The sequence below is a fragment of the Pan paniscus genome, chromosome 6 (genome assembly GCF_029289425.2).
Source record: "Pan paniscus chromosome 6, NHGRI_mPanPan1-v2.0_pri, whole genome shotgun sequence".
In the NCBI taxonomy this organism is placed as follows: domain Eukaryota; kingdom Metazoa; phylum Chordata; class Mammalia; order Primates; family Hominidae; genus Pan; species Pan paniscus.
In genome coordinates, this window is record NC_073255.2 from 14,532,812 (window position 1) to 14,551,936 (window position 19,125).

General features: G+C 34.6%; 1 long non-coding RNA gene across 2 annotated transcripts in view; it reads left to right on the forward strand.

Annotated features, from left to right (window-relative positions):
- LOC117980877 (uncharacterized) overlaps positions 1-19,125 on the forward strand; it is a 154,117-nt gene that overhangs the window by 82,667 nt on the left and 52,325 nt on the right. For both annotated transcript variants that reach the window (XR_008626148.1, XR_004672356.2), the window contains exons 2-3: positions 14,085-14,205; positions 15,906-16,028. This is a non-coding gene — a long non-coding RNA (uncharacterized LOC117980877). The remainder of the gene's footprint in view (positions 1-14,084; positions 14,206-15,905; positions 16,029-19,125) is intronic.

The following is a 19,125-nucleotide window of genomic DNA, read 5'->3' on the forward strand; positions in this document are numbered from 1 at the left end:
TATATAATGAATGGTATATATATATATTTATATATAAAAATGGAATACTACTCAGCCTTAAAAAGGAATGAAATAATGACATTTGCAGCAACCTGGATGGAATTGGAGCCACTTATTTTAAGTGAAGTAACTCAGAAATGGAAAACCAAAACTTTGTATGTTCTCACTCATAAGCGGGAACTAAGCTATGAGGACACAAAGGCATAAGAATAATACAATGAACTTTGGGGACTCAGGGGGACAGGGTGGGAGGAGGGTGAGGGATAAAAGACTACACATTGGGTACATTGTATACTGCTCGGGTGATGGATGCACCAAGATATCAGAAATTACCACTAAAGAACTTATTTATGTAACCAAACACCACCTGTTACCCCAAAACCTATGGGAATAAAAAATTTAAAAAAGCAGTCTTTCTAGTTGTAAAAATATTACATGCTTTATAAAACCTTCAGAGAGCATAGGAAATTATAAATTAGAAAACAAAGATCAATCTCTATCACAGATAATTATTATAAACATGTATATACAAGGTAATTTATTATTTTTCACTTGAACAATTTATGTGTAAATATGTTTTTATATATTTATGCCCAAATATATATAAACCACTAACTTTCTCTCCTTTTATGTATATTATATATATCATATATCATATGTATTATATACATCATATGTACTGTATATATGTACAGATGTACAGTTTATAATCCCCTGCCTGTTTAACATGTTAACATAAATATGCTTGTTTTTAAATTATTTTAATATTTGCATAATATTCAACCAAATGGTACATCAAAATTAATTTAATCATCTGTATTTTCTGTCCTCTCTGTATATTATGCAGTTCCTTATTCTTTTCATTTGAATTTTTCCTAGCTTCCAAGACACATATTCAAGTTAATCTCTTCTGTAAATGACTAAATTTTCCATGTTTCCAAACCTATACTCTTCTGTCTTTAATATAAGTTTTAAAAATGTGATTGCATTTTGTTTACTTTACAATCTTATATGATTAGTTTGCACAGTCCTCTCTTCTTGAGATCATTTCTTTGTGTGTCATTTTTTGTCCTTTCATTTTGGACTGTTATTTTCTTACTTATTTCATTTATTTCCTAAGGGATTCTTCTTAAGGCCCATTAAAGGCATCAAGTAATTTTATAGATTTTAAAATCTATAAAATCTACCTATGCTGCTTCTACTAAGTACTTTCTTTTTGGTATCTTTCTTTTTAAAAAAAGTTATTTTCCACAGGTCCTGTGTTGTTGTTTTCATTTTTTCCTTTACTTAAGGTAAAATGGAAAACATGTACCCATATTCCATGTTGCCTTTTGACAATTCCATCTCCTTCTCATTTCTTTCCACTCCATTCTTCTTGGGTAGCTGTCAAAGAACCTTACCGCTTTGTAGCTTGCACATTGGTTACATTAAACACTTCTCAGCCCTTTGTTTAGGGTAATCTGGGATTGAGCTAGGATGATTCTGCTGAACTAAAATGGGTTTACCTCCTCTTTCCATCGCTTGGTTTATGATACTTTGAGAATGAATGAGACATTTTATGAATAATCAAAGCAAATTGCTTCTATTGTTTACTATCTCTAAAACTATTCATGTGCTTGCTGCTTACCAAAATGATTCTCATAGGATCTAGAGTTTACAAGGCAAAAATTTCCACTGACCATCTACATTTCTTCTTGCCCTATTAGTTGACTGTAGTAACATTCCTTGAAAATAGAAAAGAGAGTGCAAGTGTTACTAAGGCCATCATATAATACAGTCTGCCCACAGGAGTCCACTAGAATTATTGAATAAATTGAATAAGTAGCTATTTGGTGCTATTTGGATGTAGTGTATTGTCATTTGCATTATTTATTGAGCATCCACTCTGTATAGGGTGCTGTCCTACACAAGTTGGAATCAATTTGAAAGCCAAAATTAGCCATATAACAATATATGTTAAATCACAGATTTATTTATATATTAGGCCTGTGGCTAAATGTCTTTTGTAACAGCTTTATTTTTCTCTCTTTCTCACTGACGTATACAAAATTAGAGACCTGCTTTTCAGTAGTGAGCTGCTCTTTGCCTATCTACTGAGGAAGGATGTAGCATTTATGTAAAGTGAAAAGCTACAAGATATTACCATTATGCTGCTCAGTGAGCTGTGGCCCTGGCCATTGCCTACCACGCAACTAATTACTACCCCCATGCGAGGCAGTGCAAGCATGCATTTCAGAGATTGCTGGGGTAAATATATAAATATATCATCCAGTCTGTATTGAAATCCTTTGGTGAAATTAGAAAATGAATTTAGTTACATTTTAGTGCCGTAGAACCCCAAATATGAAATAAATAGAAAACAAATCCATTAAGCAGATGCAGTTTATTTCTTTCAAGTTGCCTAAACTAATATTCTTAAAAGCTAAAATGTTATGTGACAAAAAGCAGACCCTTTTTTACATATGACCAAGTGTCAACAAATTTGCAATACTACAAGTCATTCTGTCTTTAATAGATCTTGTTCTCTTATTAGTACAGTCATCCCTTGGTATGTGTGGGGAATGGGTTCCAACATATCCTGCAGATACCAAAATATATCTTGCTCCAGTCCCTTGATATAAGATGGTGTAGCATTTGCATATAACTTGTGCATATCCTCCCATATACTTTAAACCATCAGTAGATTGCTTATAATACCTATTACAATGGAAATGCTACATAAATAGTTGTTATACTATATTGCATAGGGAATAATGACACATAGAAAGTCTGTACATGTTCAGTACGGGCACAGTTTTTTTTCCTGGATATTTTTGATTTGCTGTTGGTTGAATTCACAGATGCCGAACCCACAGACAGAGGGCTGACAATGTATTCTTATTTACTATCCTTTAAAAACTCTTCAAATACTTTTTAAAATAGTTTGTAACTTTTGATAATTCTCTTTTATTACTTCTGATCTTAATCTATTTTAATTAAAATTAAATTATGATAATGTTTACATTATGAGGTGTTTGTTTACTTTTATTGAGAGAGAAGTCTATAGTTAATTAAATATTTAAAATAATAATATCCTAATTGTTTCACACTGGCAAAACACTGTTCTCTGTAGAACTTGTCCCTAGATATTCCACTATAACTATACTTAACATTATTTGCAGACATTGAGTAAAACCTTTTTTCTTTTTCTTTTTCTTTTCTTTTGAGACAGAGTTTCGCTCTTGTTGCCCAAGCTGGAATGCAATGGCACGATCTCAGCTCACGGCAACCTCCACCTCCCAGGTTCAAGCGATTCTCCTGCCTCAGCCTCCCAAGTAGCTGGGATTACAGGCGACCACCACCACACCTGGCTAATTTTGTATTTTTAGTAGAGATGGGGTTTCACCATTTTGGCCAGGGTGGTCTTGAACTCATGACCTCGGGTGATCCACTCGCCTCAGCCTCCCAAAGTGCTGGGATTATAAGTGTGAACCACCGCGCTTGGCTATAAATCCTTCTTATTATCATCATTAGTTGGTGTGATCAAATTCAGAAAATTCAAATGCTTACTCCAAATCCCACAAATATTTACTCTTCTACTCGTATTTTCCAAGAATAGCATTTGACATATAGTTAATTTATCTGAGGTAGTTTGGAAACAGAGGTGTTACTCTTTGTGTCAGTAACCCCAGTTCAATCAATTAAAGCCGTAAATTCTCAATTTTTGAAAACATTAGTAGCTTTTATAAACTCAAAAAACCTCTGTTAGACCCCTGTGATATGCAAAGCACTGCGCTGCATAGAAAGTGGCTTTTATGCCCATGTAACTTTTGATCATTAACAAGTTTTTAATTTCCTATATTAAAATGTAAGCGAGATCTTTCTTTAGAAAGTAGTTTCTAACAGGAGTTAATGTGAGTGCTCACTTCCCTTTGCTTTACTTGTCTATGACTCCTAATAGATAAGATTATGCTTGAGAATGCTACAAAGTGTATGTTAGAGTTCTCTGGTTGTAACTATCAACTCTGTCAAATATCATCTCTGTCAAACCTAAGAAAGGGTGAATTTATGTAAAGATTCAGGATAGGCTATTCCCAAGCTTAAAAAGTAGCCTATACAAAATAGGTTTAGAGAGTATAGAAAATCAGCACAAAGATCTTAGTAACATGAATTGAGTGACAATTTGGGGTAACCCAGTTAGAATGAATTAATTCCATTTATTTCTTCTGTCTTTGCAGTACCCAGTTCAAGATTTAAAGTTCTGTATCACAATCTCATTGATGGATAGGTCACTTAGTCTTGGTTACTGAGCTGTGGAAAAGAAATATGTAGTAGAAGGAATCTCCAGATTTCTTAGTGGGATGGCAGATTCCAAACCTTACCTATACCAAATGGAGAAGTGTTAATTCATCAGAAGAAAACCGGGATGCTGTTTTTTGTTAAGTAGAGGAATGGAAGGTGTTTTCAGAAAATAATCAAAAATATATATTATGATTCCTTAACTTTTCTTTTGTGAACTATCTCCATATACAAACATACCTCGACCACATACATGTATGGCTAACACAAATCTCTAAAAAATTGCTACTTATCTTCCAAGAGAAGTAACCTCTATTCTGGAAAGCTCTTGAATTCACAAGTGGTAGTGCCTATAGCTGCCCATCAAATAACTTATAAGTAGGGAGAGGTGTTAATGTCAAGCAAATATTACCTCATAATAGCTGAAAATTAAAATGTCTATTAACAGCCTGAAATATTAAAATTGCTCCCTTTTTGATATGGCAATGTTAACATATCAACATAGCCAGTGGATAATTGATTGACCCTGAATATAGAATTCTGAAAGTACAGACAAGTGCCTTTTTAATAGGACATTATTTCCAGGGAGCAAAACCATGGTACCAAATAAAGGAACAGTTTCAGTGGCTTAGGAAATGTGCAAGCTACCTGGTAGCAATCCTTTCACAAAGTACATCCATCCTTATACATATAAATAATGAACCAGTTAATTCAGAAGGAAAATTTGGGGAGAAATTGGCTTAAAGAGAGAAACAACATTGAAACTCCAGGTATGAACATTAGTTTGTTCATTGATTTCCTCATTAAAGATACACTAAAATCTCTAAGAAACTAATCAAAGAATAAACTAATATTTAGGAGGGCAGAACTGAAGGGGTAATAAAATGTTTTTGAAGGCATACATATAAATGAAACCCAAAGTACCCATTTTTGTCTCTGAATTCAATAGGTCCTAGGAGATGAGCTCTCTAGGATGGCAAAGCATCTAATGGATGATAAAGTAGGTACTTGAACAGGACTAAGTGCCTTGGTCTGGGACAATGAAGCTCAGCAATCACTGAAGGACAGGTCAGCAAATCATCATCTGTTTGCATATTTATAAGGGGTCACAAAGACATAAGTTATTTCAAACCCTTACTGGGACTTAAAATTACTACTTTAAAATAGGGAAGACAAATGGACTAACTTGAAAATGAATTGGTAATGACATACTACAATGGAACACAAGTTTTTAAAAATAATCCCTAATATTATTTTCATTGTTCTGAATTTTCTTGAATCATCTAATGATTATTAATTAGAAGACAGTCAACATAATACAAATGTCCAACATGATTAAATGTTATTTATGAAAAATATGCCATGTCATTGGCATTTTTAAACAAGCTATAATGAAAAGTTATAAATATATTTTCAAATAATACATACATGATCCTTTTAAGTAAATAATCTCTCAGACCAGGTAAAGGGGTAGATTAATATTCTGGAAGGGTTATGTTTGAGTTGTAAAGATAACAACTATAAAGGGCTACAATTATGACTAGAATTCTGCAATGAAAAAAATACTAGGATAGGTGCTGTCTTACTAGAGAGAGAAAATTAATTACGAAAAAATAGGTTTTAAAAATCTTACCTGTCTTTGACTTTCAAGCATATTATTTTCTGTAATCACTTTTTTTTTCTTGCAATGGGCCCATGATTTGGAAGTCCAAGTAGTTCAACGGCAGGCAAAACCTTTTAAAATCTAAGGATGACTCCTCTATATTTCTTCTTAGAGAAGAAGAAAAAATTAAGATGGCAATGAATACTAAATGTTTAAAACTAGGAAAGATGTATTTTAAATTTCAAATGCTTTAAGTGGTTGGCTCAGTTTATTGGACCATTATATATTTTTTTTATTTTTTAACTAATCCACCAATAAAAATCCACCAATAATCTTTTATTTATTGTAATTAATAAAAGAATATATTGGTGAAAGCCTACTGATATTTTTTCCTCAGACTTTAAGGAAGCATAAAATAATTAAGGAAACGATCAATCCATGCTTAAAGGGTATCATCATCCTGTTGTTATAGAATTGGAATACAAGAAACGTTAATTTCTAACTTAGAAACACTTAGGAACCAATGGGTGCTTAGGATGCTGGAAAAATGGTTTTTCCAAGGGCAAACTCTCAGTTTCCTCTTGTGATAAAGCATTGTAAAACAATATAAAGTCATCAGGAACACATACAAATCCCCAAAAAAACACTCCAAAAAAAAAAAAAGTTTCTGTTAGGTCAGTTTACACCAAGTAAAAAGAAGCCTGACAATTTTTTCCTTAAAACTCAAGTTTTAATTGCCTCAGCCTCAGGGAAATCATAAATTTGAGAAGTGACAGTTTATATGGGTTTTATGAGCCTGTTTACTCTGTTATTCATGAAAAAGGAACTTGCTTTAGCAACTGCTGCACCTCATGATACTTACGTTACCTGTGAGTTAGCTAGCAGATTTTTAAAGAAGCAAAAAGAACTTGTATTAAGAAAGCAGTATGCTAGCAACGTATGTTTGAAATAAATATCATTGTAAAATTAAGGTGAGTTAATTTTAGATAAATACTTTCTACCAAAGGACATTTGTGAGAAGGCTACAGTTCATGGGATGCTCATATGCTCTAATTTGATTTGCTTGCTCAGTCAACATTTATAGAACTTTCCACACATAATATAATAGGTATTGGGTTAGAAAATATTAAAAGCAGCTGTTCATGCCCCAGAGACCCTCATACTACAAAGAAAACACTTCAAATTATTTTCCAATTGAGAATGATAGCGATTTTTTTTTATTCCTGAAAATCTGCAACTTTCTATTGACACTTAAAGTTACAAATCACATTTACATCTCAAGTTAAGGATGAGATTGAATTACAATCACAAATACAGAATAAAAATCCCTAAACCTTAAATATGTGTACTACCTATAATCATTTGATGATTTACCATGTCATAAGATGGTGACAAATTTTTTAAGCCCTGAACCCTTTGACTCTAGTAACATTTGTTGGGCATTTCAAAACTGCAAAATGTTTTCTTTTGGGTCTCAAAATGAAAATGCCTGAGGAAATATAAAATGTGGCAGAAAATAATGCAATGGCCATAATTTTGGTTTGAGAGAAAAATTAAATTTGAACTCTGGCCCTTCAGCCTCCTGCTGTTTGCATTAGTGAACGCTACTATATTTCCTTAATAAAGAGTTTCTTCATTTATAATAATGACAAAAAGTGAATCCCTGTCTTATGGTGATATGGTCATTATGAGAATTAAGTAAAGGTAATGTATGCCATATCATGAAGTAGTAACAGTAATTCTTAAGAGTCCACCAGAATGACATCAGGAGAACAGTGATGTTTGGCCAGCACCACTTAAGACTGTGGTCCAGGGCCCAATAATGTCAAGATCACCCGGCTCCACTCCAGATCTCCTGAAACAGAATTTCTGTGTGGGACCCAGGAACCTGTGTTTTAATAAGTTTGCCGTCCAATTTTTGTGCACACTAAATTTTGAGAAGCAGTCCTCTAATCTGCTCTCAGCTATATTTCCAGTACCTACATTTACAGTGGGCAACAAAGATAAGCCTAATTCATTAATATTTGTTTAACCATTCTCTCAGTAATGATTGCTCTGTACTTCAAGACATCTTTTCTTATACTTACTATTGGGAAACATCTCAGGATGAGAGACTTCAAGTAACTTCCTTTGTTATTTTGCAGGTCACAGCAACAGTAAGGGACAAAAATTGTATTTTCAGGTATTTTACATTGTCAGATAATCCTTTTGGAATGACAATAATAGCAGTGCCTACACTATAGGACAGTTGTGAACATTTTGGGCAATGCATGAAAAACATTTGGCAAATTACTTGCACTATATTATGTGCAATCAAAAATAATAACTTATCATGGTTTTGGGATCTTATTTTCTTAACTAACTTAAAAAGAAATTTTATTGGGAAAACAAATGTATAGAACCTTTAAGAATTTTATTTTGCAAGGAAGAAAGAGAATATTGCCTTTTTATAAGTTGATTTTTTGCTTTATTTCCATTTTCCAAGTCAGTGTATGTAGAATATTGATTAAGGTTCAAAAATCTATTTACCCTCTTAACAACAGAATAGGTTGAGTTGTTTTTAAACTCTTTCATTGTATAATATAAGAGGTTAAAGATGACGAATAATAATCGACCTAAGCAAACTACTACTGCAGCTTTCCTCGACTCAGGTGTTTTGCACACAATGTGTAGAAAATGGAATCTTTGAAAAGGAAAATCTCTATGTAAGTTTAAACACAGTAATAATCATGAAAATGAGGAATAAGTGATTCATTCTATAAACATAAGATTTTTCTCAACTGATAATTATGTCTGTAGTGAAGTACATAGTCATCAGCAAATCACAAGACTGAATTTGTCTGTTTTCTTTTGATCATCACTAAGACTTAGTTGTGATGCATTTGATGACTTCCCACTGCAACAGGAAACAGGATATTGTGCCGTTATGCCTGCAGCCATAAAAATGGTTAGAAGCTTCTTGTAACAACAACAAAAAATCTCCTGAGAAATATACTTTTAAAAGCTTCAAAGAATGTTAAAGATTTTCATATACGCTATAAATGGACATCTGCAGTACGTGCTGTACTTCAATAAAATGAGAATGGTTGTCATGTCAAATCTCCACAGGCTATCTTTGCCTGTGTTTTCCTGGTTAAGAAATTCCACTCAAGCAGAATGAAACCTAACCTTTAATATTACATTCTGTAGAACAAGCCCCAATGACACGTAAGAGGATCTTATCACTGGATCTCAATGGATTTGGTTTAAAACAGCTTTTTTCCTGCAAGACAGATATCAGATTGGGAGTACTTTTCAAGAAAAAAAGCCCATTTCCTCTTCATAGTACAACCTGAAAAATAAAAAGTTTGCTCAGAATAATCACCAAAGAACAGATAAGGCTATTTGGATAGCACTTCATCCAATAGGCAAGGCTCAAAAATCTATACTGATCTGTGAACAAATTATATATTTAAAAGATGTTCTATTCTTCTTCAGGTTGTAACTAGCAAGTTATAAAACTCACAAAAATAAATAAATATAAAAATCTGATGCAAATGAAATTTAATAATATATATTCCTATCTAAAATGAAATGAATTGAATAATCAAAATCAAGTATTGCAACATAAAACAAAACTAATATTGACCCCAAACATAATAAAGTATATTTAAATAAATAAATAATTTGATAGTATTAGGTTGGTGCAGAAGTAATGGCGGTTTTTGTCATTACTTTTGCACCAACTTAATATAATTTATGTCTACTTATTAGTCATTTGTTTTCTACTTATTTCCCCTAGAAACTGAAGTAGAAGTTGATAAATCCCAATGGGAAATATAATTTATTCTTTGATGAGAAGAAAATAGATGTAAGCGTGATGTTAAATCTAAGTTTGAGAGTTTAATTCCAAAATTAACTATATGTAGAATTAATATATTACCAAAAATTAAATAAGAGTATAAATTATTTTGCTTGTATTAATATTAATTAAAAACATTACCTATTTAAAACTTAGATTTTAGTATCTTGAGATATTAAAATCTATTTTCGATATAACTGTTTCTTTTTTGAGGAAGATCATATCTCCATAGAGGAATGACATGGAGATTTTAATTTGGATACTGTAGAGTTTAAAAACAAGAAATTATATTTTCCATGTAATTTACTTTGGTTCTTGAATGTGTTCTCAATATTGATGGCATGAATACAACATTTTAAAACTTAAAAAAATTATTTAACAAATACTTGTATAGTACTTACTATATATGTGCCAGGTATGCAGAATATAAGCACTTTGAAAATACTAGCTCATTTCATCTCAAAACCTACTTTATAAAGGAGATGTTACTGTAATCCCCATTTTGCATTAAGGAAACAGAAGAACGAGGGAAAAATAACCTGCCCTGGGTCACAAAGTCATGGCGCTGGTGAACGAACCCAGGCACCCGCACAGGATTGTGTGTTGTTAACCACCATTTTAGCTGATGCTTCTATATGGTCTTAGGGAGCAATTTGTTGGTTAAAATTAAATTTTCTTGAAGAGTACATTTTAATTGAATGAGATAGAATTCAGGCATTCCTTATTTATTTATTTATTTATTTATTGTTTATTTATTTATTTATTTATTGAGACGGAGTCTCGCTCTGTCGCCCAGGCTGGAGCGCAGTGGCGCGATCTCGGATCACTGCAAGCTCCACCTCCCGGGTTCAAGCGATTCTCCTGCCTCAGTCTCCCAAGTAGCTGGGACTACAGGCACCCGCCACCACGCCTGGCTATTTTTTTGTATCTTTAGTAGAGAAGGGGTTTCACTATGTTGGCCAGGCTGGTCTCGAATTCCTGACCTTGTCATCCACCCACCTCGGCCTCTCAAAGTGCCGGAATTACAGGTGTGAGGCATCGTGCCCGGAATTCAGGCATTCTTATATATATTTGTTCAGCTGACATTTGTGTTTTTATGGAAGTGTCATGCCTGAAACCCAAACCACCAGAAACCACAGGGGAAAACCCAAAGTGTTCATAGCACTTCAAATCAGTTTATAGAACGAAGTAGAAGTCTGATAGGTACAGAAAGAGGAATACTTTCCACACAAAGGGTATAGGCCTCACTTCCCATGAGTTGTAATTTGAAATTTGTGACCTTGAATAACACAAATTTTAAGTAAAAATTTGCATGAAGTCTAAGCTATGTTATAGTAGAAAATCCCAGGGAAAACAGATGTACTTTTAGAATGTTCCTTTTAAAGACTGGCAGGGCCTAAATTGTTGTGTGAGGCAAAAGCAAGAGAGTGGTCATACCGACAAAAAAAAATCTGAGAAAAGTTTTAATTAAACTCTTTTATTTTGGAAGGGGGCATTTTGTATTTATTATTTAGCTTTTAAAAATTCCCTAAAGAGAAATGAACAGCCAAAATCATATACTAGGGAGAACATAGAAAAACGTTGTTGAACTCCAGTGTTCATTGGGCAGTTAAATGAGTGCAGTGGGTGAGGTGAGGACTATGATGAGGGGTCTGCATGGTTGAGCCACTTCTTTCCAATATTTCCAGCACACTGTTTCTTACAGTCAATTTCCAAATTTGATCATCAATTTGCCTTTTTAGCATGATAAATCTGCCAGGTCATAGTAGCCCCAAACTACAGGGTCACTGCCTTTTATAACACTTTAAGCTGCAAAAAGGGTAAAAGGTGGGTCATAGGTGGGCATGACATGTCAGCATTCAAGAACAAATTCCGTTATTGTGTAAGAAAATATTCATTGTACCACAGTTACATTTTAAATTTTTTTCTTATTGTATTATTCAGATTATTTCTACTTTTGGCACTAATGCATTTTTAAAAGAGAGAGTATATTAAAGAGTTTTGAAGGTTCAGCTGAGATTTAAGGTCATAAATATTTAGAAGTGCCAATCAGGATGGTTTTATTATCTTTTCAGCCAATTTTAAGAGACCTGATATAAGGCTTACGATTAAGCTAAGAACATTAGATAATTAAAACTATTGGTAACAACACAGTTGTAATAGTTGACCAACTATTGGAAAGAAAATAAAAGAGCAGGCTGAAGGATTTGAAAAATAGGAAGCAGTCAAGGAACTTGTTACAAAGGAATGGAAGAACAAGTTTGCTAAGTGATATTGAAAGAGAGGATATTCCCATTAGACACTAAACTCAGAAAATAACATTGCAAATGCATTAAACCATAAATAAATTAAATTCTTATAGAATTTTATTAAGAGTCTAATCATATATTTATTGTTCTCATGTCATGGTTGGGGATAAAAGGTTTCAAGTGTTTAAATAATTTGCAAAATAGCAGGTAATAAGAAAATGTCAGAGCAAAGATTAAACACTAGGCCTGTTTGAATCCAGAATTTTAACTCTTAATTACATTAATATTATCTTCTGAATTAATATGCTTCTGGTTGACAAGAGGAAGCCATGTAGAGGACTACTCTAGGGGGTGCAGAAATGATCTTTGTAGATGAATGAAATGAGGTTAGAATATCCCTGTTGAACATGAGTGGTGCCCAGTATGATCACATATGGATAACAAAGAGGACAATGGTGAGTTAGATGGCCAGATCTAGAGACAGTGAACAGTGCTGACATAGAAATTTATAAGGACTGACAAAAGTAGGTCAGAATAATTGGATAGCAAGAACTTCAGAAAAGAATGTTAACTCAAGTTACCGAAATAATGGTGTGGAAAGTTAAATAGTAAAGAAGACTCCATATTAACATTTCATTTTACTTAATGTGTTTATATTACAAAGGCTTCTAATGTTTTATATTACTTATCACTATTGCTATATTATTAACTACCATAAACTTGGCAGTTACACACACACACACACACACACCACACACACAAACACACCACATACAAACACCTTTATTATCTTAGAATTTTGATAGGTAAGGAATTTGGGCTCAACTTAGCTGGGTTTTCTGTTTTTAGTGTTTTCCACAAAACTGCATTCAAAGTGTTGGCCAAGGCTGAGGTGTCTTCTGAAAGGTGGACAGGGGAAGAATCAATTTCCAAGGTAACATGGATAGTAGCAGAATTCAGTTCTTTGCTGGTTGTCAGATTGAGGACTTTCTGTTTTTGCTGGCTCTAACCTGAAAGCTGCTGTCAGTTATTTACCCAGTGTGCCTCTCCACAGAGCCCCTTACACAATGACAGCTTGTTTCATCAAAAACAGAAAGAGAGAGAGTTTGCTAGCAAGATGGGGGTGAGAATCCTGTATAATCCATTCTTGACAATAATATCAGATAATCTTTGCCATATTATATCAGTTAGAGGCAAGTCACAGATCCAGCCCACACTAAATGGGAGCGGATTGAACAAGTGTGTGAATACCAAGAGGTGGAGTTTGTTGAAGACCATCTACCACATATCTCTAATAATAATCTTCTATATTGAATGACTTATTTTTTTCTCACAGTGGGATGAATAGAGGAGGGTAGAGAAAGACCCTATAGGAACATAAAGACAAGCTACAAAATACAATTTCATTGCTCCCAAGTAGTCAGTGAGTGTGGCTTTCCCTTTAATCTCACACATTTGCAGAAATGAAAGCTATTCTCCCAGGAAAATCATATTTCTTGCTAACTTGACTTTTGGTTTACCTCGTAATTTATTTTCTACTTTATTATTGATAAACTGTTTTATTCTTCCCTTTACTACAAGAAATTTTAGTCCCAGATCAAAAACCTACCAGTTACTTGGGAAATTACTTTTGACTCACAGTTCACATTGCTGATTTCATTGATAATTACAACAACACCAGCTATAAGGATAACTCTCAAAAAGTAATTATCCAGAAAGTGTTCATTACGTCAAAATGCCTCAGATAAGAAACATATTTTGTGTTATATTGGAATGACCAGCAAGGGATATGAGTCCAGTAGTACAATGTTTAATGTGCTATGGGTTAAAAGAAGTAAAGGTTTTAATACTTGACTACATTTAAAATCTCAAATTGTTAACAGAAATTTTACTATAGGATACTTTGCTGTGAAGCTAATGAAGGTTAAGCTTCAGGGCCCTTCACTTGGACAGGCCTCTTCTGATGCTTTTATGCTCTACTCCAGGGACTTTGGGGAAGCGAGGGGGGCAAAAACCAGAGCTACAGAGCACAGCCCCACACTAGGTGTCACTTGCTGTACCCTAGTGGTGATTTCCATATCTAACCTGTCCCTAATAAACATTTGCCCAATAGGGTCCTCAAGGTACATCGTTGGGATCAAGCAACTTTGACCCCAAGGAGAAGAATAAAAACAAGAGGGATGACTGGGCCAAGGTGCCATCTGAAGTGACCTGTGAGGATCAACCCAGTGAAGGTAAGGGTGGAATTGGCATGGAGAATAAAGCAGGAGGGAATGGCCCATAGCCTTTGTAAGAGCCATTGGGAACCATGTCTACTTAATCAAAAGTATGGAAGCCTTCAAGAGTTTTTCTTAGGGCAAGAATCATTCCCTAAATAAGCCACTGCACAGGAATTTATAGATGTGTCATTACCAGGAAAGAGTTGTGGAGCTAAAAGAAAGTTTTCTAAACTAGTAACCACTTTTTTTTTTCAATCGACCGTGCTAGATTGAATTAACTTTCTAGTGTCCCCACAGAAAATATTTTAAAATTGCTACATATGAAGAAACAAAGGCTGTGAAGCCAAAATATGTAGAGATGTCAGGCAGCTAACTAATAGTATTAATACATTATTTTTCTGAATGTTGTAATGTTTGTGATATTGCCACTTTATTTGCTTTTGCTTTTTAATTTGTTGGAATTCATTTTCTCAAACAAAATAAATGTTTTACTTTCATGCCTTTTTTCTTTTTATAAATTTGTAATAATTTTTCCTCAAAGAGAACTTCCAAAACAGTGTAAGTGATCTGCCCTGAACACTATAAAGTCCTTCATCACTGTCTCTTTCTGCGTTGTATATGTAACTATGTATCTGAGCCAATTATTCCTAGTAAAAATCATTTTGAAGTTTTGCTTCTTTCTCTCCTCCAACAGAAGTATCCTTCTGCCTGCAGTTTCTGAAAGAATATGCCTGCATGCAGCATCTCTTCCTTACCGGAGCAGATATCTCATGCCTAGATTAGGTTTATTAATTTACAGAGATTTTTCAGGATAATGCCTAGTCATGAGGCTCATTTTTTAAACCCACAAACAAGGAAGGAAAAATTGGCTTGTCATCCTAGTTCAGGAAAAATTAAGAGGTTTTTTTCTTTCCTACCAGGGATTTAGAGAAAATCTCTATAATCCCACTGGCATGAATTGCAAATGTAATCACCAATATGAAAAAGGTTAAAAAGCTCTGAAGTGTTGGGCTATGCTGCTTTGGCAAACAAAGGCCTCATTGTTCCCAGAGCAGAACTCAGCTTCTGGGTTTCTGTATCATGGTGGTGAGCAGAAACACATTCTTAAGCCCTGGGTCAGCAAAGCATCAAACAATAAAATAAAGAATATGATAGATGTTGCCTTCAGAAAAGAGAAAAGAGTAAAATCTCCCTTCACAATGCCACTTCATATCTTGCCTCACTTGATCCCAGTAGTCACTTCTAGCCAGGTTCACAAAGGTTTAATTGATGTCTGGGGTGTGTATAGAACATAAGGTCTCCCTTAGTAAAATATGCTATTATGCTTAAGAGAAACACCTTCATAATTCATTAGGAACTTCTGGGAATGGAAGCCATTAAGTTAGTCACAAAAGAAAACTCATTCAGTCAAATGAGTTTGTTTTCACTGTGCTTTCTTCTCCTTCCGAAACCAAAGACTGAAATTTCTGGAATGCCTGAAAATAAAAATGTGCAACAGACAAAAGTGTGCATCTAGGATTAGGTTTAAAAACCTGAGCAAAATGAAATAAACACTGCTGTCTTCAGTTTATCACTTTAATTCTGATTTCACTCTGATTTGAAAGGGATGGGTGACATCTTAAAAACCAAGTCCAGTTTCTGCAGCCCAGGGAATTACTTGGATTAGGCCTTGGCTATAATGGGTCTTTGAGTAAATGCTGCATTTTTTTTTTGAGGTGGAGTTTCGCTCTTGTTGCCCAGGCTGGAGTGCAATGACACGATCTCTGCTCACTGCAACCTCCACCTCCCAGGTTCAAGTGATTCTCCGGTCTCAGCCTCCCAAGTAGCTGGGATTACAGGTACGCACCTCCACGCCTGGCTAACTTTGTATTTTTTTAGTAGAGACAGGGTTTCTCCATATTGGTCAGGCTAGTCTCTTTGTTCTAAATAAACTACTTATAAGGCCCACTCGAATTTTTCTAAAGGGTGGTAGATATTTTAAATGCTTGTTCTTAACACAAATCTCAAGACAATTAGGCATATCTTTCTTAGATTTAACATTTTACTTTCATATTTTACTTTTACTTGAATTACTGTTGATAGTTTTCTCATATAAGAGCCAAAAGGAGAAAACTTTGAGAAAGTCAAGGTTTAGACAGTGGCTAGTAAAAGTCAGTTTATGGGGTGTTTTAACTATACCTTGAAGGTTCATGTGACTATTACCCACATCTCAGGGATGATACAATAAATAAAGGCTAGACTCGGGCAGTGACTCACTGAGCTCAGCAACACGCTGGGGACGTGCATGCTGGGAGTTACAGTTTAGGAATGGTCAAGTCACTTAGCTGCTCAATGACTGTTACCACCACTGTAAAATGAGGTTAATATTGCTAAGAACTGGGAGGTAAACATTACATGTGATTGCAGAGTTCCTTGAAAACGTAAAGATAATATGTAAATGCTGAAAGGCACAGGTCATACATCAATGAGTGCATATAATTTGTGCATAGAAGAGAGAGATGTTTTACCCAAAACAGATGATCAAAACTGATTGAGCTTACTTAGCTGGGCTTCAGCCATTAAAAACAATTTGAAAGATGAAAAGAATGAGGAGTTGAGAAGGAGAGGGAGCAAGAGAAAGAGGAGACTTGGGCAGTGGTTGGGGATTAAGGGATTACCAAACATGTTGAATATGCTAGTAAAAGTCAAATCGATTGACCCTTTTTTCACTTTCTTACTACACTTATGTTTATTCTCCATGATAAAGGCCTTTAAATTTTCTCATCTCCAAAAGCGTTTCTTCTAGAAAGACTACTGTTATTAATTCACCCCTCTGTGAGAATCCATTTTTAAAATCTCTTAAGTAGTTCTAATTTCAAAATGTGATCCGGTGCTTTGTCATTATGCTTAGGTAAAAAAAGTGAATATTAAGTTTAGTATAAGAAGAAAAAATAAGAACACAAGTGTTTGTGTTTTTACTTTCATGTAAAAAATAAGTAAGAAGCCAAGTGAAATGCTAACTTGCAAGGGATAGGTGGGAGCTAGAAGAAGGAAATGAGAACATGAGCAAGGCGTTTTTGAGTATTTTTAAAATATGCTTTGGTCTTTTGAAACATCATTTATTAATAAATGAATTAAATCAAAAATATATGAAAACAAAACTTATATTCAACCCAAATAGAAACAAATTGTTTGCCATATTGATAAAATAATCATCTGATAATAAGATTCAATTAAAGTAACTTTTGAACATAGTATTCTTTTTTTATATGAGAGACAGAGAGAGAAAGAGAGAGAAAACAACTACAAATAAATCTTCAAGGCTTTTTTTGTTTTTAATAATAAAATGGGTGTCAGAATTTTAGTAGTATTGTTAGATATATTGATACTGATGGTTACCAGAGTTTCAACCTGGAGAGAAGAAAGACAGATGTGTAATGAAGAAAGTGAAGAACACTATGATATTGTTATTGATGTGGAAGTATCAATATGAAATCATTATATAACTGTCCATGTCATCTATTATCCACCTATGTATGCATGTATATATGCACGTATCTATTTCTTCATATTCTCCAGGGAAAGAGATCAGAAGCAATGACACTCTATTAGTAATGAGCATACCTAACACGCAAATATTTTTTTCTCAATGGCAGTCTCCAGTGAAAGGAACCAGGGCATCTTGAGCAATGACATATTCAAAATCTGAGTCCTGGAAAGTATAATATGAGCCTGGAACATCTTGTTTCACAAAACAAAGAAGTGCTCAAATATCAGTGAAGCTAGTTTAAAATGATACCAGAACTAGCTTAAAGGGCTTACTATGGCCAAACAAGCATTAAAAAAGTAACTACGCGAATGGATTTGAACACCATTGAAATACACATGTGTAAGTGTGTGTGTGTGTGTGTGTGTGTGTGTGTCCAAAGTTTAGGAGAATGATAGGCTTTAAGAACAGTTAGGTAGGCTGGGCATGGTGGCTCATGCCTGTAATCCCAGCACTTTGGGAGGCCGAGGCGGGCGGATCACAAGGTCAGGAGATCGAGACCATTCTGGCTAACACTGTGAAACCGCGTTTCTACTAAAAATAAAAAATTAGCCGGGCATGGTGGCGGGCGCTTGTAGTCCCAGCTACTCGGGAGGCTGAGGCAGGAGAATGGCGTGATCCCGGGAGGTGGAGCTTGCAGCGAGAGGGGATTGCGCCACTGCACTCCAGCCTGGGTGACAGAGTGAGACTCTGTCTCAAAAAAACAAACGGACAACAAAAACAAACAAACAAACAAAAAGTTATGTAGAAGGCCCCCAATCTTCTGTCTCTTCCCTCTTTTCTCTTTCATCCCTGTCTCCTTCTCTTCTTCTTGATCTTAGAAATTCTGTGCCTCTGGTCATTTTTTGGAATACATTGATAATAGTGTCTCCTAAACTATGAGTGACATCATCACCTCTTTCAGAATTATTAAAAAGAAGATTTGGGAAACCAAAAGAATGAATCTGTAATGGTGAACGATATAAAATTATGCTTTTTAGTTTTTACCTGCACCTTTTAAATGATGCTAATATAGTAAGACTTTACTCAGTCTGCACAGCTGATTTATAAGGCTCTCTTATTTTATTTTATTTTTATTTTATTATTATTATACTTTAAGTTTTAGGGTACATGTGCACAATGTGCAGGTTTGTTACATATGTATACATGTGCCGTGTTGGTGTGCTGCACCCATTAACTCGTCATTTAGCATTAGGTATATCTCCAAATGCTATCCCTTCCCCCACCCCCTACCCCACAACAGTCCCCAGTGTGTGATGTTCCCCTTCCTGTGACCATGTGTTCACATTGTTCAATTCCCACCTATGAGTGAGAACATGTGGTGTTTCGTTTTTCTTCCTTGCGATAGTTTGCTGAGAATGATGGTTTCCAGTTTCATCCATGTCCCTACAAAGGACATGAACTCTTCA